This window comes from Amphiura filiformis, unplaced genomic scaffold (assembly GCF_039555335.1).
Source record: "Amphiura filiformis unplaced genomic scaffold, Afil_fr2py scaffold_25, whole genome shotgun sequence".
NCBI lineage: Eukaryota > Metazoa > Echinodermata > Ophiuroidea > Amphilepidida > Amphiuridae > Amphiura > Amphiura filiformis.
Window position 1 is genome coordinate 101,058 of NW_027305489.1, and position 6,234 is coordinate 107,291.

Below are 6,234 nucleotides of genomic sequence, written 5' to 3' on the forward strand. Positions count from 1 at the left end.
ATTTTGTAATTTTAACTTGCGACATTATTTCACTGAAACTTAATTAAGCCATAGGTAACAGGTTACCACAACCACACTACAGCAATGTTGAAAAAGATTGTATTTTTGTCACCTATACCACCATATTAAGTAGTTTTCCGTAAGCTTCATTTTTGTGAATTTGGTAACTATTTTATATTTATTTGCCCAATCCATCTCAACTAGGCAATCTAAATTGTACTCACCATTTACATCCCAAGGTATTTTAGTATATCCACCTCACACATTTCCATTATATATCCAGTAACAGACAAAATATCAAAATTGATGCCTCATTATGACATGTATGATATCACAGACTATCACATGTATTCCAAATTTATGCCTGAATTTGACCTGAACCAAGTGACCTATAACCTGACCTTATAGCCTTTTTAATCTCTTTTCCTAACAACACATTATAGAAGATACATACATAGCGTAGTATTAAATTGTCTATGTGGAAGAGATTAGGCCTATTTAATTTATTCAGTGTTATAATCAGTGAGTACATTTCTATAGATCTTGCTTTCACCTCTCTGTTTCACGTTGGTCGGGTAGGGGGCATTCCAGATGTTGAATCTACATCAAATACTTTTGCGAAAAAAGAACAAAAGTTCTTATAATAGCACCTTGTTTGGTGTATATCGAGTTCTATCTATAGAGAGTGTGACCGTTGCGGGAAAGAAAAAAAAACCGTTGCTATTTTTTATCAAAATTTTTACACGTATAAACATGTAGAGATATAATTAAATAGTTGCCTTATCTGCTTTTCTCCAAAAACAAAATAAAACGTCCTATACCTCAATGATTAATGCAACCTAATATAGAAACTGAAAAAAGCTCACAGCATCGAACCCAACTGTAAATTCGGATTACATTTGGATGTACTTTACATCTAACAGCGTCAGGCGGTGAATCTACATTAATTATAGCTATCCAAGAATAAAATAATTAGACAACAATAATGATAGCGAGCAAAATAGTACATTATGCCCATATTAATTACAGCTACCAAGAATCAGTTTTGTCCACGGCAAATTCACCGTGACTTTTCAGCCATAAACCCGCTTAGTGAAGATTAAACCAAAATATGCAGTACTAAACCATTATAGTAATCGAATATAGCGATCGAATTGTCCGCTACGGTCGACTAATCCAATCGATAATGACGCTATTGGAGCTCCACTGACTGAATTTTGGGGATTTTTCACTGGTTTGCTATCATTTACTCATCAAGGCGCTCCACCGTTATTATAAGGACTATGCTAATAATTTAAAGGTTGGCATGTAGAAAATAAATCATACTTGATTGACAGAAAGTACTAAATTTTTACCTATTATGGGTTGATGGCACTCCTCTTCCAAACGCGACCAAGTCAGGGCGGCCCGGTGAAGCAAAATGTGCATTGGATTAACACGGGAGTTTGGATAAGATGGTAGATTTCCTTTCTCATACAAATCCATGCTCCCCCGTTATTAAAGCTTGTACAGGATTAAAAATTCAGGTATATTTAAAAAAAATAAGTAATTGAATCATAGAGCAAGTACTAGAATCATAGCTTTTATACTTTTTGATATATGACGCTAACTAGTTCATCTCCTATAACCACAGCACAGCGCTACAAGTACGGGTCAATTACCTATGTGAGTGCCCCTGTGTTGTGTGCATACATGTAGTATACAAATACAACATGTTTTGAGGGGGAGTAGTCAAAACTACTGGTCCCGAGGTGTTGGATGATTTGACTACTTCCCGACGCGTCAGCGGAGGGAAGTAGTCAAATCATCCAGCACCGAGGGACCAGTAGTTTTGACTACTTTCCCGAAATGAAATATGTTGTATTTGTTTTACTATACCTCATAAATATTTTCATTTTTAACATTCCATTAATAGCATTTTGTTTCATAAAACGTCAAATTCGCGGGTATTATCCATCGGTAATCTCGGTAAAATGACTGCCGCCGCAGACGCCATTTTCACGATAAACGCATCTGCAGAATCGCCGTTGTGTAGCATAATGCTACGCCTGAAGGAACGGTGACGCGCGGGGTCGAGACACCGTGTGGTAGTAGGGGTGCGGAAGTTTTTACTACTTCCCCGCGTGCGAGTAATCGCACAGGCGCGGGGAAGTAATCAAAATACCGTACTCGGACGCTGGCGTTATTAACCAATAAGATGTCTGGATTACCTAATAAATATTTATGAGGTATAGTAATGAGTTCTGGCAGTGGCATGATAGTATTAGGGGTGGATGAGGGTGGTAGCCTGGGTAGGGTGGTGTGGTAGTGCAGTTATTGTCTCCACCCCGCGCGTCATCGTTCCTTCAGACGTAGCAGTATGCTACACAACGGCGATTCTGCAGATGCGTTAATCGTGAAAATGGCGTCTGCTGCAGTTATTTTGCCGAGATTACCGATGGATAATAACACGCGAATTTGACGTTTTATGAAACAAAATGTTATTTTTGGAAAGTTAAAAAGAAAATCTGAATAATATAGGTCAAAATGTAAATATTGATTGAACAGAAATCCTGCAATAAAATCAGGTGAGCAAAATATTAAGCTTATTTACCATACCGGCCGGCACGTTGACTGGTGTGTGTTTTGACTTTTGTTTACGATTTTACCGTGATAGTGAAAATATTTATGAGGTATAGTAAAACAAATACAACATGTTTTATTTCGGGGAAGTAGTCAAAACTACTGGTCCCTCGGTGTTGGATGATTTGACTACTTCCCTCCGCCGACGCGTCGGGAAGTAGTCAAATCATCCAACACCGAGGGACCAGTAGTTTTGACTACTTCCCCGAAATCAAAACATGTTGTATTTGTATAACAATAACTGCATGATGTAGATAACAATATAGATATGCGAATATGAATATGATTTAGTACATTTACTCTTACAAATGGGTAAATAGTTTTGGATGCAAGTACAGTCAGTATGCTTCGACTATATTTAAAAATACGTACTTATAAATACCCACGTGACCACCACCGCGCTGCCATAACAGCGTGTAGACAGTAAGTCTCGAAGTGACCTTCTACATAGCGGGTGGTCTTTCTGTACATTTGAATGCAAAGGTAGTAAACAATGCGAGACTGTGCAGCAAATTGTCTATTTTGTTCAACTTTGTGATTATATTGTGAACGTTTCCGTCGATAATTTTTTCCGTCGGCAAAATACATTCGAAATGTTGTTTTTGATAATAAATTACAAATTCGGAATGCACCCATGTGTAATAATTTTACTTCAAATTGATGATATCTATCTAAAGAGTTCCTATCCTTTTCAATGGAATAAGGATTTGGACACGCTTGGTCTTGGTATGTCGTGCTAAGGGGTCACGTAAATATACATACAGTATTTATACTAGTCGAAGGTAGCTGGTAATACGTTGTCCCACAGACAAATGGAAAACCAAACAGGGAAAAAACATAATGATCTTTTGTGGTAAAACTGGGTGCATGTAAATTCTTCCCAATCGTATGCGTATAGACGAATCCAAATACACGCATTCCTACATGACTAGCAGCCTTTAGTTGGGTCCCCGTCGGCTACAATGCATCCAAAATGTGAAACGATTCGGCCTTGGCGGAAATTTTAAACTGCATTCCATCACCCGTTTTAAACCTTCCGCGAAAACACAGGTAGACAAAATAATGATTCACATACTGCAGTTACTGTCCGTTTTCCTATACACAATACACAGTGCTCTTTCCCATTGACGCGTGACCTTTACAAATAGCCCTACGTTAACAGTATGGGGATATGACTAGTTAACGTCGCTGTGTGAAAAATAACCGGCCAATATTAAAAGTACTCTTCTAAAGTTCTAGAAAATATAGTTTTTAACATGTCCTAAATTTTAGCTAATTTAGATGTTTGGAAATATTCGTACTTTGGTGTTTTAGTTAATGTTATAGGTAATAGTACATTGCCTAGTTAACGTCGCTGTGTGAAAAATAACCGGCCAATATTAAAAGTACTCTTCTAAAATTCTAGACAATATAGTTTTGTAACATGTCCTAAATTTTTAGCAAATTTAGATGTTTGGAAATACTCGTACTTTGGTGTTTTAGGAAGGATATGTAAACGACAGATAACACCAAAAATATGAAGAAATTATTTCTAAACCGTGTTAAGTCAAAAATCATTATGTTGCTCATTTTCAAGAATGCTGGTTTACAAAAAGCACGACATTGTCTGATTTCGTGAACAAAGCCACACATAACATTGTTTCCTTTCGTTTCCTTTATAATCGGTTACCCAACTGAAGCTATGAATACCAGGTTTATTGCGATATCGCACATGAAAACAGTCACTTGTGCACAACCAGAGAAGATCCGATTTAATCAGTTGAGCTGTTTCAATGAGTGTTATCTTGGTTTAATAGCTTTTATTACCCCATTAAATGGGGTTAAGTCCTGCAAAGGTCGAGATGAATTCTACTGTAGACATGACTGCATCATGTAAAGTTTACAACACAATACAGTTCCAACAGTTGTGCAAATAAAAGCCGCCTTACACCTAGAGAAGGTCGAGGAGGGTTAATAGAATAATACAATAGAGATAATGCCGCAGGTAATCCCGTCGCATCTATTCATAGATGTACAAATGGATGAACAAAAGGACTATGTATGAATAGATGCGACAGGGTTACCTCTATTGTATATATTATTATATTATTAACCCTCCTCGTCTTTGCATCTTCTCTAGGTGTTAGGCGGCTTTTATTTGCACAATCGGGCGCTGAAAACACTAGGTTGGTGCTAGCGGGAAACCAAAGATGGCCGACCAAATCCTGACCATGACTTGGCTCGTTGGATTCGTCTATACTCGTCTGCTAAAGGAAATTAATTGTTGGACTTCGAAGGCCTCAGACATATCACGTAGAATAATGTTGTAGGGCCTAATTATTGTAATCTTGAAACTGGAGAGTATCATTCTTCACCTTTGTGGTGAGCTATGGTGTATGATAGACATTTTGTACTATTCGATAAGAATGGTGACACGTTATTTTCCAACATGCATGCTGTAAAAGCTTGTAATGGATGATATCTCATCGACGCACTTTCAAACGATTTCAAGTATTGTACTTGAAAGTGCAATGGATCTGAACTCCATTATAAATTTCGTTAGACGTAGCTTTATTAATGCGAAGCACTTTTTTTTGGTTCAATATCATGATAGAATTTCATTTCCAGCATAATTGTTAACTTTTCCTAAAAACACATAATGCGAAACTCAATTATATGCGCAAATGCTGCCTTTGCATAATTCAATAAGTACAATATATCTAACCATTATAAGGTCCGCAAAACATGTATAAGTATCATTTTGTAGGACAGATAAACTACTACCAGAACACGTAAGTGAAACTTGCAGCCATCCAGCATACGACGTAGTTGTGATACATAATCGTGCTGAAAATAATTATCGTATAAAACACGGTAAGTCTTTTTGTAACTGTTAAATATGATTGTTTAATTTAATTGAATTCGGCAGAGTGACGAATCGAGAATTGTGAGTAAATTTGATTATGTTTCAGGTGATCTTTTATTTCCACCAAAAATTAATGCTAAATCATATTCCCTGACGTAGATACCGAAATTTTGATTTGGATGAATCGCGCATGGGTGCGATTCATTAATGAATTTGACCAAAAGACGAATCGTAACCTTAGCTGTTCAAATCAGGTTGCTCTATAGTATTGTATAGCTGGAAGCCCTGAATTTTCTATATTACATGTCCTATACTGTTATATGTGATACCAATGGATAGCTATAGGTATCTTCTATCCATTGATATCAATAAAAGTACAAACATTCCCCACATGATACCGTATGGCTTAATAATGTGAGTGCGTCCTCGTGCATGTCGTGAAATCCCAAAAAATATACGTATACTTAAAATATAGGCCAATATTGTTATCTCTGCTTTAAAATCCTCGAGTGTTTGCAGGGATTACTTATGATTATATCAAATTTATTAATCCAACGAGCCAAGTCATGGTCAGGATTTGGTCGGCCATTTTCGGGTCCCCGCATGCACCAAACATGTGTTGTGAGTGCCAATTGGAAAAAGCCGCTTAAATTTCGACGTTAGATTCTTTTGTGTTGTCAACTGTCATTATTCGTTTGTCTACGTGTAACACGGGTGATAGAATGTCACATTAGGTGAGATAGTTGGGTCCCCGTCGCGGCTATCAT